The 17,361-nt window shown below is 34.8% G+C and overlaps 1 long non-coding RNA gene across 1 annotated transcript in view; it reads left to right on the top strand.

Annotated features, from left to right (window-relative positions):
* The window catches only part of LOC145269790 (uncharacterized), a 261,099-nt gene that overhangs the window by 174,967 nt on the left and 68,771 nt on the right, over positions 1-17,361 (top strand). The window lies entirely within an intron of this gene.

Here is a 17,361-nt window from a genome sequence, read left to right as displayed (position 1 = left end):
GGATTTGGAATGTTCACCAGCGGAAATAGTATTTGGCACACCACTCTCCTTGCCCGGTCAATTTTTCGATGATACGAAGCTTGACCTCACTGCTACAAACTCCTTCACCCAAGAACTACGCCATAAAATGGCCCAGTTAAAATACTCACCGCCAAGGCAACCCACACCAAACACTCACGTTCCATAACAGCTCCGGGATTGCGAGTTTATCTTCATCCGCAATGACGCGGTCAAGAAGCCCCTGACACCGACATACCAGGGTCCCTTTAGAGTCCAGAAACGCTTGGACAAGCACCTCACCATCGAACGAGGAAATCGAACAGACACCATCTCGATCGATAGAGTGAAACCTGCTCGACTAGAAAAGTCAACACACGAGCCTGAACGCAGCTCAACCCATAGAGATCCCCCACCTGCACCAGAAAGCATCCGGATACAACCCGCTCCACCAGAGCCAGCAGCGGATCGTGAAGCACACACCATTCCACCAAGAAAAACCCGTGTAGGAAGGAAGGTCACCCTCCCAGAAAAATACAAATCCTACATTTACTTTTAATTGATAACGATCAATTATCCAGGGAGGGGGCCTTGTCGCGGCTCGGCCGCTAACAACAACAACAACAACAGCACAACAGACGACCGGTTACTGACAGCCTCCGCCGAAATCAGCAGTAGCCAGTAATATCAGCAGCCGTCACGTGATTTCAGAGCCCCGTTTTAGAAAAGAAATTTAAAAAAAACATCTTTTCTACAACAAAAGCAAAACAACGAACTTTAATTTCCTGGAAAAACTTTGTTAAATACAAACAACGAACTCCTTCAGCATCGACTGTTTGTAAAGAACACATCCGAGAATTGATGTTTACTGTTGTTTAGAAACAACTTCCGGCCCGCTCCCGGTGACTAGCAGTCCCCTGAATATTACGGCGATATTTTCCACCACTCGGCAGCTTGGTCTCGGCAAAGCTCTGAACTTGCTCACGGTCTCCTCACTATTCGACGCTCGCGCAATTACTGTGACTCCAGTCTCTTCACTGTAGCAGTCCAGTCCACCACCACTACCGTGACTCTGGTCTCCAGCCGTAGAAGTCCACCACCACTACCGTGGCTCCAGTCTCCAGCCGTAGAAGTCCACCACCACTACCGTGGCTCCAGTCTCCAGCCGTAGAAGTCCACCACCACTACCGTGGCTCCGGTCTCCCGCCTTAGAAGTCCACCTCATCACCACGACTCCGGTCTCCGTGTCGTCCGTGCCTCTCATACACTGACACCTTTCTCAGTGTCTGTCCGATCCGAGCGCCCGTCCGTACCTGATGAACACTGAACCCTCAGTGTTGCCAATCCGTCCGTCCATTCCTCTCATAACCTGAGGCCCTCACATCAGTACAGTCCCAGTCGGACCCAAGTCGACCAATCACCCGCACCAGTTACCACGCCGACTTCTCCGACGTCTTCCCAGCATACCAGCTCATGACGAACCGACAAGCATCCCCCTGACGGAATACACCGGCAACGGACCCCGGACCAACGTCGCCCAGTGAAAAAATTCACATTTTACCACCCTTTTGTTTGCCTAAATAAAAGGCGAAACTTCGTCTTTAAACTAAACTACCCACGTTTGTCATTCTTCTTTGTTCTGCTGTTGTCTTCCTTGTCCTTGTGTCTGACGTTTATTTAGTTGCACGGTCAGTTGGCTAACCACCTTCAGGCCTCACTGCAACAGACTTATAAAAAAGGCATTCAAAATAAGTTAGGTCAGTAGTGTAGTTGGCTTTTCTTAACTGGTGATTACTAGTACAACTTCATTAAAACTTGCCAAAATATTTTTCAATATGTCTGCGCACACCCCAAAATCAGTGGTGCCTAAAAAAATGAGACTATGTCTTATTTTTAGGTGTGAACAAATAAGCTTACATACTGGCTATCCATTGATAATAATTATGAACCCCAACAGATACGGAGATCTCAACATCTCTATCAGATAGCACTCACATTTGTTTCTGCAATAACAGCCTCTTCTTATTATTCAACGACCTTAGTGGAGGCCATGGCCTTGTATGTTTCGCCAGAATAATTATCTGGTCTTGCAATGGAATATGATCATTGCCCTACAACATGCTCTCCTGAATGCAATACACATTAAGCTTGGACATCCTACCAAACATTAAATGTAACCGATACTTTGAACTTAACTGAATCTGTGAATGAAATGTATCTGCTTTTCACCAGTGTGCTTCCCCTGATTTTTGTCATACACTGTTTGACCCCCTTCCATCAGAGTAACAAAGTGAGACATTGCAGGATGGTTTTCGAAAAATCTGCTTACCAATCAGACCAGGTAATAATCCCCATGTAGTCATAACGACAAACTTCAATCTTTACTTTTAATCTTTTAAAAACGACGAGTTCCTGTGTAGTCATCCTATCTTGATACAACCAGGTAACTCTTAAAACTTAACATCAATCCATTCACTGAAAACACTGTCCACAATGTCCAATGAAAGCATTTCAACTTTATCCAGTTAACAGATCTCAATAGTCTCACTCTCTGTAGCTTGCAGTGCTTTCAACATTTAAGTTGGATCACTTGAATTGTTCCCTACTGAGACCCTATATCATTTAGATACCAAACAAACGCTGTAGAGATGGCAACCAAACAAATCAAGAGCGATATCAAGTCTTGATCCCATCTTCAACCAATGAATATCCGAAGACTTCTTTGCTTGAATGTCAGTCTACCTTAGATAATCTCCCCCTGAGTTTGTGTTGCTTGCTTGAAAACCTCTTTATTAGAAAGGACATTTGCAGAAAGTTTGCAAGCATGGAACAATCAGTTGTTCATTCCAGGGCTTTAGTAACTCCATTGCAGTTTTGCTTTAGCAGTCAAGCTCCACCATTCTTTCAGGTCTTGATTTATTTTAGACAGTCTTTCAGCCATGTTGACATTGTTTATCATATTCGGAAGTTCAGCAATTTGAGGAAAATGTTGCCGTTTCTGTTGGACAGGATGCACTAGGTGGTACAATAGACAGACTCGATACAAAACCGCTGTTTGCTGCAAAAAATATCGATCATAATATCATCACCTAAAATGGGAGGGGGACTTTCCACGGCATCAGCTAAGATGACATAGGGGTAGTAGCTACTGTAAGTACAGGAAGGAAGGTCAATTTCACTGTTCTCAGACAGAAGCCTAAGGACGTGGAGATAGTTGAACACTACAGAGTTGATGTAAGCAATACCATTTTGCAAAATTTGTCAAAACCCAAAATTCAAAGCGTTGCCATTTCCCGTCAGAAGCATGAAATGATGCATATGCTACATAAAATCTGTGATCATCCGTCGTCGTCTTCAGTAACTTCATGTATTCTGGAGACAAGTCATGTATCTTCTCCATTCTTGAGTATCTATGCAACCTTGCTGATAAACACCGGTGCACTGCAGTTATTACATTTGATCAATCAGCCACTCTAATAGAAAGCATTAGAAATCAAACATCCCAGTTCTGATACTCAGGAGTTTCCACACATCTTTTTTGATCAGTGTCGTTTTGAAGACCAGTTGATCGGACATTGATTCTCACACCAGTAAACTATGGCTGAATTACCAACAGACTGTAGAAATTGCAAGGAAGCTTATCATACAGGATCCTGACTGATATGCATTTGTGCTGTAGTCGAATGCTGACCCATTTTGTCAGCTGATGAGCATGGCAACTATGTGAAATCCACCTTCCTTTACTTTCAGTTAAGGGCCACTCTGGAACATGATATGCAATCAGTGTTACATAAATTTGAAAAGAAATCACCAGACAAAAGGGAATTCCCGAACATAAGAAGGTTTTTGGATGCTGTCTGTGCCAGTATTTTCTTCCTATGGTGATGCAATGCATGTTTTCACTCGTCAGAGTTTTTCACCAGTGAACAAAACAAAAAGGCAAGAGCGTCACTGACCAGAAGAGATTGTGAGAGAAAAACAATAAACCCCATTTTTTTGTTCCAATTTGTGTTAAAAACAGCTGATCTTTCCTCTGATGACGTAATAGCCTATGAACTTTCACCATACTCACCATCCCTCTTTAAGGCAAAACATCCGTTACACAAACAAAAGGAAGCAAAACTGATGGCTCCTATATGAGAACAGAGTTCAGATGAGGCAATGCTCAAGGATGTACTAGAAGTGGAACGTTCTTTACAAAGGTTCTCTTCTCCATCAACTGAAGTAATGAGACGTAAAGACATATTTTTCAGTCACTGACGATTATGCATCTTTCACAGTAAAGCACTATTGTAATAATTCTGCAATAGTATTTGATGGTTACATTGAAAAAAGAAACGCAACCAATATTGAACAAGTAACAAAGTGAACATTGGTGAAGGAACAATTTTTTTTTTCAGAAAAAGTAGAATTTCCTTTTTAATGTGGAAAACAGTCTCTTATCAATCTCATTTCACAACGAATGAAGGACAAATGTTGCCACATAATACAATCAAAAAGGGATGGAGATTTTAAGAATGTTAAGGCAGAAGTGTCAATGTCATCCAACAAAAAATACTGCTATTGGAGAATATATGGGTCTATTAATGTTTTTACTTCATCACACATTAGTAATGACAGCAAGCTTTTTTCTAATAAGAGAATGGTTCCTGCAACAGTATACAGCTTAAATTGAAGAAAATTGTGGAGGCAAACCTGGTAATAATCTCTCTGCAATGAGGTAATATAGTCTTTGTCTAAACTTTAGTTCAGCCAAAAGCTTTGTTACACTTGAACGACTGCCACCGACCTTTTCTGCAATGAAGTATCCAGTTTTTCAGAGTTGCTTCCAGGTAATGTTTTGGATGCACAATCCTGAGGCCATGGACACTACTGAATGGTGATGGGAATTGCAGAACAACAATCTTGTTCCAGTGATGATGGATGCTTCACCTGCATCAGAGACATTTCTGAAAATAATTCACTGCAATTGATCTGGTACTAATAAAAAAATCCTAAGATGCTTTCTTGGAATTTGTTCAAACCATATTTTGACTGGATTATAATAATGAATGATGGACATGAACATATATATTTAACTCCAAGCAAAACAACTGAATTAACATTCGACCAAGGCTTAATTTTGGACATCTAGACAACAATGATGAGGATGATACGGACTTTGACTTGCATAAAAAGTTTTCTATTTTAGAAGTAATTAGCAGTGATATTGCCATAAGGAATTACATTTAGCAACGAAGCAATTAAATTCATGTATTGTGAGCAAAGAGGTTTCTACTGATTTCCTCATATATTAGCGACAATGCACTTCATCTTGTTGACAACCAATATACATCGACATGCTTGTCAATCTCGACATATAGTGAACTCACCTATTTGTCTTTATCTAAATAGAAAAATAAGTAGAGATAAGAAAAATGTCATGCCAGTATTAATTTATGAGCATACTTAGCATTCAAGGGGAATAACTTCTCCTCTGACCATGTCGTTCCTCACATTAGCAGCTGCTGAGGTGTACACTCATTAGTATAGAAACACAAAACTAAAATTTTTATGAACATGGGAAGCCATGTAATGAAGTCAATTTCCTTTTCATTTGATTTTATTCCATTTATAAAAAACAAAATAAAAATTTTACCGATTCCCTTTTATTTGCTTTTATTAATGAAATGAACAGATTTTGCATCAAACTATTTTGCATAAATTAATATGAACAACTTTCACTTTTTACACCATTGTTTTGTAAATGAGCAACATTGCAATAATGAGCAAGAAAGTAACTTAATGAAGGCAGGTTATATATATATATACATATATATATATATATATATATATATATATATATATATATATATATAGTTATGTCGTATATTGAACGGTAATAAGCACTAAAAAATCAGATGATTTTAATTCTTAACTTGTGTTAATGCATATCAGTTATTTTTCATTTAAAATGTGTATAATTTTATTTTTTATTCACAGGTAACAGTTACAGTGGACAAATATAAGTAACATGAAAATATTTTATTCTTCCGATCTGAGCTCATCACTTCTTTCGCATTAAAAGAATATAAATAAATCAACTTGCAGAAATAAAAGACAAACTGAAGAACATATTTTGATGAGCACAAATTGAAAAAACAACTTGTCTTAAAATGTCTTGCATTAAAATCTGTTGAAAAGAAATATGAAACATTAAAAACAAATGTTATTCTTGTGAAATTCTTAAGATTTTGGAAGGAGATGATCATTAAGATTCTAAATCAACTAAAGAAAACCTTATTCGTGTTAACCTTAGAGTCTTGTGTGTTTTCATCGATATTTAAAACACTATTAAAAGAGGTTATGCTTAGAAATGACTCAACGTTTTTGCAAAATATTTACTTGAAACAAAAGAAAAATTGGTTTTTAAAAAGTGTTACAAAACTTTCAAGTATTTCTTCTAGAAGAATTTAAATGCAAAAATACATTGGATCATAAAATGTCAACTTCTGAAGAAATAAAAATATAAAAAATCATCTTCAAATAATTGTAAAAACAACAATAAATTCTTATTGTTGTGAAGTTTGTGGAAAATTATTTGCAAAACATTTGATGTTAAAGTGTGTGGAAGAACATTTTCAATCAATTCTGCTTGTGAAATCATACTTAAAAGAAACCTCATTCTTGAACACTAACACATATCACAAAAAATAAAGTGTATTTTGAAGTCTGTGGTATAAGGTTTTAAAACATTCTCAAGTTATTATGGATATGTGAGCAAATTATTTTACAGCTGAGAAGCATGTACAGACTCACGCAGTAGAGAAACGTTTTTGTGTTGCAAATTGAAAAAACAACTTGTCTTAAAATGTCTTGCATTAAAATCTGTTGAAAAGAAATATGAAACATTAAAAACAAATGTTATTCTTGTGAAATTCTTAAGATTTCGGGAGGAGATGAATATTAAGATTCTAAATCAACTAAAGAAAACCTTATTCGTGTTAAGCTTGTGTGTTTTCATCGATATTTAAAACAAGATAAACAAGGTTATGCTTAGAAATGACTCAACCTTTTTGCAAAATATTTACTTGAAACGAAAGAGAAAGTGGTTTTAAAAAGTGTTACAAAACTTTCAAGTATTTCTTCTAAAAAAATTTAAATGCAAAAGCACATTGAATCGTAAACTTCTGAAGAAATAAAAGTAAAAAAAATCATTTTCAAATAATTGTAAAACAACAATAAATTCTTATTGTTGTGAAGAGTGTGGAAAATTATTTCCAAAACATTTGATGTTAAAGTGTGTGGAAGACATTTTCAATCAGTTCTGCTCGTGAAATCATACTTAAAAAAACCTCATTCTTGAACACTAACAAAAAATAAAGTGTATTTTGAAGTCTGTGATATAAGGTTTTAAAACATGTCTCAAGTTAATATGGATTTGTGAGCACAGACAAATTATTTTACAGCTGAGAAGAAAAGTTTTTGTGAAGTCTGTTGCAAAGCATGTCCACAAAAATTTCATGTTATGACATGTATGCGAACAATACACACTGGAGAGAAACCTTATTCCCGTATGATAAAGTTTTTGCAACCAATAGCACCTTAAAAACACACCTGCAAACACATACTGGAGAAACACCTTTTTGTGAAGTCTGCGGCAAAGAATTTTCACGCAGATCTCATGTTACCAGACATGTGCAAACAATACATAGTGGAGAGAAACGTTTTTCATGTAACATTTGTGATAAAGCATTTGTGACAAATGCTGACCTAAAATCACACAGGAAAACACACACTGAAGAGAAACTTTTTTCTTGTAGAGTTTGTGGAAATGAATTTACAAGAAAATCTCATGTAACAATACACATGCGAAGAATACACACTGGAGAGAAACCCTGTTCATGTAACGTTTGTGATAAAGCATTTGCAACAAATGTTGACCTAAAATTACACATGAGAAAACACTCTGGAGAGAACCTTTTTCCATGTGAAGTGTGTGGCAAAGAATTTACACAAAAATCTCATCTTACGGCACACATCCGAAGAGTACATACTGGTGAGAAACCTTATTCATGTAACGTTTGTGATAAATCATTTGCAACAAATGCTGAGTTAAAATCACACATGAGAAAACACACTGGAGAGACACGTTTTTCTTGTGAAGTGTGTGGCAAAGAATATACACAAAATTCACATGTTACAACACACATCCGAAGAATACATAATGGAGAGAAACCTTATTCCTGTAACGTTTGTGATAAATCATTTGCAATGATGGGTGACTTGAATTCACACATGAGAACACACACTGGAGAGAGACTTTTTTCTTGTGAATTGTGTGGCAAAAAATTTAAACAAAAATCTCATGTAAAGACACACATCCGAAGAATACACACTGGAGAGAAAGCTTATTCATGTAACGATTGCGATTAAGCATTTGCAAAAGATGTTGACTTGAAATCACATGTGAGAACAAACAATGGCTCCAAAGTGGGAGACTTCCATTTGATGAGGAAAGATTCATTGTAGCTGGGCAAGATCAGGGCTTACTCAGAAATGGATTTAAAAAATAGCTGGCCTACAAACAAATGACCAGTGAAGGTTTTGCCACTCAGTGAATAAAAGCCAAAGCCACCTACGGTTGAGATGTCAAACTCTGTTGCCAGATGACCTTTACACTGCCCGCCTTAAGAAAATCTGTAAATGCAGCTCCAAAGATGTGTGGAGAGATGCAGCACACAAGACAGACGAACATATGGGAACATGAACTAATAACATCAAATGGAGATTGTGTTCTATGACAAAGATCTGCAATAACGGTGCCTCTGTTCAGTCTCAAAAGACAAAGGATACTCCCTGTTGGGGCAGCTACGCATGAAATTGTGAGGCAAAAGTTGTGCAATCCCCAACCACACCTCCTGAATCGGCACTGAGTTTGGTGCCGAGATGAACGGAGAGCACATTTAGAAGTCCGAAATTGTCATCCATTTAGTACTTATAAGGTTCAACGTTGCTTATCCTCGGTGATCCAGTGAGAACCGGTATGTCAACGTGATTATGTCGTACTACAAAGATTTACAGGCGGGCAGATATATAAAAATCAAGGCCATCATGCCAGACATTGTGATATGGAACAAGCCTGAAAAAGCTGCGTTCATTATCGATGTCACTGTCCCAAATGACTATGGCCTTAATAAAGATGAACGAGAAATAATGACCAAATGTCAGGACTTAAAGAATTATTTAAAGATGGCATGCTCTGGGAGAGATAGACATTATACCGGCTGTGTACTGCAACTGGCTTAGTGAAAAAGAATCTTAAGAAATACCTGGAAACAATCCCTTTAAGATCAAGCTGTAATGAAATACAGATTGCAGTCACAAAGGGGACAACATCTATTTGAAAAAGTGCCCTCAATCCCAATGAAATCAGGTGTTAACTCTGGGAGCAAGCCGCCTGATCTCTTAAAAATTATCAAGTAAAACAATTAAAAAAAAAACAGCTCATAAAATAAAAATGGCAAGATGATAATGGTGAAGGCAAGTCCCTAAAATAACTGGAACATCCATGTATTGATACATGTTGATAAAGAAAGAGCATTACAATTGCTAAGAAATTTGATGCAGAAAGGCCTCATGATGAACAACTTGAAAAAAATGGCTGGAATTTCCTAGAATGACAAATGAAGGTTCTGTCATGAGTGTGTTGACATCATAAGCCACCAGATATCAGGTTGCAAGATCCTACTCGCAGATGGCCATTACACTAAGCGCCACAATAAGATCTGCAAATACACTGGAAAGCATGAAAAGGGTTAGGACTTGCTTTAACTTTTACTTCAAACAAGACATATTGCCACTTAGAGGTAGGGGTTACTATTTAAGATTATCTATCAGGATAGTGTATTTAAATTTCTGTATGTTCGTAACAATCACGCAGGAAAGAGGGAGAGAATTTCAAAGTCTAGCAGTTCGATGTAACAAAGCAACCACTGTAAAAGAGTAATAAAGAACACGAGAGAGTTGTATGCTCAATCTGTCAAGCCCAATGTAGCTAAGTAGCAGCTTAGTTCCCACCAGTTTTGCAAATAATTAACACGATCCTGAATAGAAGCATGTGCTTTATCCCAACCATCATTAATAGACATGCGGTACTCTCGTCATCAACATAAAAAGCTAAGCTCTTTGCCAAGAACTTTGCAGGTAATTCTATGTTATGCAATCAGCCCTCCCATATTCCCTCCTGTGTCTGAAAACATGCTATGCAATATATGAATATCTGTGCATGATGTTGCCAAGCTAATAAAAAACCGTGATTCTAGTAAAGCAACTGGCCCTGATGGCATTACAGTTATAGTGCTGAAAAAGCTTCAACTAAAACTAACTCCTATACTTACAAAGCTGTTTAAGCGTTGTCTTAAGGAAAATATTTTCCAACACCCTGGAATACCTCATCAGTATGTCCCGTATTTAAAAATTGAGGTTATCGGTTATCTCCCTTTCAATATAGATTAATCAGTCTTCTGTGCAACATAAGTTGCTTAAATCTATGTTAAATAGAGAAGTAGACAATCACCTCAGCAAAAATAACTCAATGACATGCAATATGTTTTATATTCTGCTAGATCTACAGCAGATGTACTAACAGTTATACTTTCTAGGCCAATTGTACTTGACATATCAAAGGCCTTTGATAGGGTATGGCATAATGGTCTACTCCACAAAATCTCCGGCTACAGTATAGCTGGAAATGTCTTTTCAATTATTAAAATATTTTCCTCGTATAGTTTCATAAACGTAGTGGTCAATGTGCAGAAATCAGAAGCTCACAGTATTTATGCTGGAGTCGTTCAGGGGCCCATTCTAGGCCCAACTGTCTTCTTGATCTACATCAGTGATCTAAATCGCATCCAAAGATAATTTGTAGATATTTATGATGACAACACCACCATCTATGGCAATATATCAAAGGCTATATGCGAACAAGTCCTGATTTTCTCTCTTCTGATATTGCGCATGTGGATAATGGGGAAAGAAGTGGCTGGTTTCTTTTAATGCATCCAAAAAAAACTTCTATCTTTACATAATCAAAACTGATTCCCATCTGGCATCAATTGAAATGAATGGCTCTCGTCTTGAGGATGCTCCATGGTTTTACAAGCTTCTGGGTCTGATCTTTACTCCTCATCTGAGATATAACACGTACATGTAACCTGTTACCAAGTCTGCTGGAAAAATGGTTGAATCATTCTACCGCTCCAGTAGATATCTCACTGCTGATGAAATTCTTTACCTATATAAAAGTCAACTAAGTAGCTTGGTGCTGTGAGGAGTCAATACAGGGACATCAAAACCGTTCTTCCAGTCTGCCATTCCCGTACTTTTAGGATAGTGGGCTACACTATCAAGATTCGCCTGGATCAGGAGAGTTTCCAAAGAATTCACACCCTGTTCAGGTGAGACACATCTACTATAAGCATCATAGTTGAGGACAAAAACTCCATTCTTGGCATATAGAGAGGGAGTGCCCTCAGAGATATCCTCAGCCCACAATATCTAAAGGCACCAGAAAAGCAAAAGGTGTGAGACTAGCAGCCAGGAAATGCCAGCCGGAGCGAGTGCTACTACAACACGTACAGACGGTTGAAGGAAGGTTGTGAAGAAATCAACAAAACTACAAAGACCCCCCTCCACAAAAGTGCAGCGCTTTGATGTACAAGGTGGGCCTGTTCCCACAGAGTCGCCAAGTCACTCTTCCAGAAACACAACCAAATATGGGCAGAGTGACCAGAAAAGAAAAAATCCGGTCTTCTCATCAGATTCAGAAGGTGCATATCTCATAGTATTATGCCCCTTCAGAAGCTCAGGCCGTCTACAACTTTGTAGATGCTTTTGTATCGAGGAGCTCCTTTTTCGGAGGGGGTGCTGGCCCCGCGTCCTGGCCTGGAATCGGCTCGAGTGACTAGTTGTGATGGTCGGGTTGCAGAGTGTGAGGTAGTTTCTGCAATGAAGCAGGACTCCAACAACAGGTCACCAGGACTTGATAGTCTGCCCTATAAGTTTATTTGAGGCTGTCGCACATTTTCATTCCAATTCTGACGACAAACAACTGGTTTGACATGGCATCTATATTGGGTCATAGTTAATAAAGGGTGGTCACACTTCTAAAGAAAAAAGACGCACATATTGGAGGTTAGATGATTTTAGGCCCATTACTATGTTAAATGCAGATTTGAAAATTTTGAATCAAGCTCTTGCGAATCGTTGGCATGTCATTATCATTGACTTTATTGAACAAATCATAAAGGGGGTTGATGACGACAGAGAAGCCAGGCTGGTCAATTGGAATCAGTCCAACATGTTCGATAGAGTGGGTAATCTTTTCCTGGTGTCTGTTTTGAGATACAACCGGATTTGGTTCATGCTTTTTAACCCTAAACCTAAACCTAACCCAATCAGATTAAAATTGGATTAAGATTATCTTTTACAAAAATCATAACATTTAACGCAATTACATGAAAGTGTATATATATATATATATGTATATGTATATATGTGTGTATATATATGTATATATATGTATGTATATATATGTATATATATGTGTATATATATATGTATATATATGTATGTATATATATGTATATATATGTATATATATGTATATATATATGTATGTATATATATGTATATGTATATATATGTATATGTATATATATGTATATATATGTATATGTATGTATATATATGTATATATATGTATATATATGTATATGTATGTATATATATATGTATCTGTATATATATATGTATATATATATGTATATGTATATATATATATATGTATATATATGCATGTATATGTATATATATGCATGTATATATGTATATGTATATACATGTATATGTATATATGTATATATATATGCATGTATATGTATATGTATATACATGTATATGTATATATGTATATATATATGCATGTATATGTATGTATATGCATGTATATATGTATATGTACATATATGGATGTATATATGTATATATATATGTATATATATGCATGTATATATATGTATATGTATATATATGCATGTATATGTATATATATGTATATGTATATATATATGCATGTATATATGTGTGTATATGTATATATATGTATATATACGTATGTATATACATGTATGTGTATATATATATGTATGTGTTATATACATATGAATATATATATGAATATATATGTATGTGTTATATACATATGAATATATATATGAATATATATGTATGTGTTATATACATATGAATATATATATGTATGTGTTATATACATATAATTATATATATATTAATATATGTATATATATATATATGAATAAAATACAAAAACGATGGCTGACATGCGAATGAAAAGGAAAACCTAAAATTAATAAATGTTAGTCAACGTTTTGTCCCGATTTCAGAGGACACCATCATCAGGACTTGGCTGAAAAAAAAATGCTGATGGAATAGGCTACAGACCAGATGTTACATGATAAGGGCTGTCCCCTTTTCCTGTAAGTATAAAAATAGGGAATTAGTTAAATGTAAAATGAAATAGAATAGACGAAATTCGAACCTCGTAATTTAGGTTTAGAAATAGATTACGAGAGAAGTAGAAAATGGAATGTAAAAACAAACCATTGTTTAGCTTAGAGATAAAATAGTTTTAAGAAAAGGAATGTACATTTGTCCATTCTGTTATGAAATTGAATTGAGGAATGCAACTATAGAATAATTTTATAAAAATGTTTTTAACATATTTGAAATATAGGTTACTGGAAATATAGGTCAAAATTCCTTTTGTAAACAAAGGAAAATGCTTTGGACACGCATTTTCAGAATGCGTGAAAGAAGACACATGTTTTAACAAGGGTATGACGTCATGGAAAATGGGAAGTTCTCGATATAGTTAGAAACTTTAGAGTTAAGCAGGAGAGTCTGAGGACGACAGACGACAGTCTGGAGTCCAGAGATGGACAGTCGAACGTGTGGAAGCGAGATTGTCACCTTTGAAACATAGAATGTAAGACTTTGAATTCCTGACTAAGAAAACCACCGACTGGTCCATGGAAATATACGCATAATGTGTTTTTATAAACATCGTCTTTGTGTTGTAATTCTACCAAAAGGTAAAGTGAAATTGTCATTATGTCTTATATATCCTGTGTTTAAAATGTCTTCACATACACAATGTCTCTACATCTCACATCTACAATGTGAACACTAAGACTGTCTCAACACTGTCTCCTCACTCTAAGAGCTTCTACTACACTTCTAAGTATGAACATTTTATATATATGAATCTCTTCATAACACGAACACAGAACGCAACATCTCTCTTAATAATACTCTCTAAGACTCACTTTTAATAAGTTTTCCAAACAACGAACAATAACAACAACAATAATAATAATAATGAAACCCCTATATAACACAGATGCGAGTGAAGGAAAGAAACTCTAGGTTCAGTCCTACTTTGGAAAAGAATTTACAAATGCGCGTGTAGGAAGGTTGGATTATTCTATGTATACATATACACATTCAAACGTTATTTATATACATACACACATTCAAACGTTATTTATATATATATACACATTCAAACGTTATTTATATACATATACACATTCAAACGTTATTTATACACATTCAAACATTATTTATATACATATACACATTCAAACGTTATTTATATACATATACACATTCAAATGTGATTTATATATATACATGCATATTTACCAAACCGTTAATTTTTAATCCATTTTTATTTATATTGATTTGTTAGTTAATATCTTATTAATTTTTAAATGCATTTTTATTTATATTGATTTGTTAGTTAATATCTAATTAATTTTGTTAAAATCATATAAGAAGAAACGGTTAAGAATATATAGATTAGCTGCCCATGATCTACATTCATGCTTTGCCTTTTGATTATCATATTTCCTATAATGGGGGCTAAATTGCAGAATCATTTTCTCTGCGTGATGGTGCTAGTATTTGAAATTAGTGCTGATTCTAGAAATCTTCGTTTGGCTCAATCTGATAAAATGTGATGATTACTACATGTTCAAAACTGAGCGAGTGGCCATGTTCAGCACAGTGGGAGAAAAGTGCGTTTTACCGGTTATTGATCTTTACATCTCTTGTATGTTTATTGAGTCTTATTTCTAACTTATGTTGTGTTTCTCCTGTGTATGTTTCGTAGCAATTATTACAAGGCATAGAGTATTTACCGGTGTTGGAAGTGAGGGTTTTGGAGGAGTGCCTGGTGGTTTTTAATGTTTGGTTTATCATTAAAGAAGTTTGTGTCGTCTGTATAACACATCTATTGAGGGTGTTGCAAATTGTATTATTAGTATTGGTAACGAGGAGATATCTATTTAGTAGGGATGTCTGTTGTTACATGTTTCTCTTGGCTTGTTAGAATATATTTTGTGGCTTTTGTCTTCACATTAGAAATGAAATAAGTACTTTTTAAATAAAAATAAGTTTTTAAGCAATGATTCAAAAGAACCGCGACTTCAGCTCGTCACAAATTGAAAAAAGGAAAGATAACCGTCTTTTCTTAGAGTTGAGAACTTTGGTGGCTTTTAAGCGCCAGAATTAATCTCATTTTCTATTTCTGGCATGTGTTTGCTATAAACAAAATTTGGGCTATCGTACTTGAAAAATGATCACATTTCACTGATCAGTTTTTGCCGTTTTTGCACTACTCGACCAAATTTCCATTTTTTTATTCTCTTAAAGAAATACATGAGTTTTTGATTTAATATATTTTATTTCTTTTTATGGAGTGATTTTTTTTTATCTAAAAACACATTGAATGAAGCAGAAAAAATTGTTGTAGGTATTCAATCTTTTCAGGACAAAATTAAAAATATGAGGTTTCACTTTAAAAAAAATCAACGTTTTTTTTTTAAAAAAAGATTTTAAACTTTTGACGACTTTACATGTAAATTTGCACAAAACTTCTTTTTTGTTTTAAATAAGATTATTTTATTTATTGATCTTTTATCTTCAAATTGTGATATATAAATCTGAGGTTAGGAAATTAATTATTTTCATTTTAATAGACATTTCAAAATGGGGGATGAATTAAAAAATGTTTGTCTAGAATATTATATTCGGTTTATTGGAAAGAGCATAATATTTTACACTAAACCTGCAAATATTGTAAAAATTTAACAAAAAATGTTGATAGATTTTTAAAGTGAAAAATTGAAAAAAAAATTAACTCATAAAATTCAATTAATTTTATTACATAGAAAAATGGCTGCATGGGTGCGTGCAGGCACTTTGTAAACAGTTTTTTTTTTAAATAAATAATATTTCTATTATTTTTCAAAAAACTTTAATAGATTATTTTTCAAGTATATTCCATAAGGAAATTAAACAAACCACTTTAAGAAGAGAAATTACGAGTTTTGTATATTTTATTAGCAGTTTTGTGTTAAGGGTGTCAAAAACTCCCCCAAAATTCTGCCACACCTAATGGTGCGAGTAGTAATGTAAGTAATTGTTCTTATGTGTAGTTTTTTCTGTGTATTTTGAACATTAGATCAATTTCTCATCTTATGATAAATACATCTAGTAAGTGTAGGGAGTTGTCTTGTGGGGATTCATATGTAAATTATATAGAGAGTTCAACTGAATTTAGTTTATTCTTTAGTTGTTCTTTTTGCACATTTACAGGGAGAAAACTAACGAATAAATATAGATAAAAATGCAGTACAAATTTTATAAAGTCAACATAGTACGATCCATCAAAATATCCAAGAAGCAACGAGGTAATCAATTAAGTCTTCAGTACAGGAAAACCCAGAATGATGATCTGAGGTGTAAAATATGAAACTTTATGTGAAGCGTATTGGCATACATTTCTAGACAACAGTGTAACCAAAAGAAGATATGTTACTCGTATATGTTTATATATCTATAATAATGCACTATATATTTATCGGTATATCTATAAAAGTGAACCTTTTATCTACAGATTTTAAATTTAGTTATTTTTTAATTTAAAGAAAGTAACTGTTTAGAAAAAATACAAAACTCACGTTTTTTACTTCATTTCTTTAAAGAATTAAACGTTACGTTTAATATGTACAATATTTCTGTATAAAAAAATAAGAAATCTGCAATGATCAAAATATAATATTTATGTGTATTATACGACCTGACAACGCAGGGTTGCCTACTAGTATATTTATGAAAGTGAAAATGTGTTAACAACTCTCAACCTTATACACTTTATGCTTCAAAATTGGTATATAGGGTATTCAGACACATGATAAAGTTTTAATTGGTATTTCTGTTTATAATAAAAAAATCTGC

The sequence above is a fragment of the Euprymna scolopes genome, chromosome 45 (assembly GCF_053919585.1).
Source record: "Euprymna scolopes isolate OS-2025 chromosome 45, ASM5391958v1, whole genome shotgun sequence".
Lineage (NCBI taxonomy): Eukaryota > Metazoa > Mollusca > Cephalopoda > Sepiida > Sepiolidae > Euprymna > Euprymna scolopes.
This window is presented reverse-complemented; position numbering and strand designations above follow the sequence as displayed.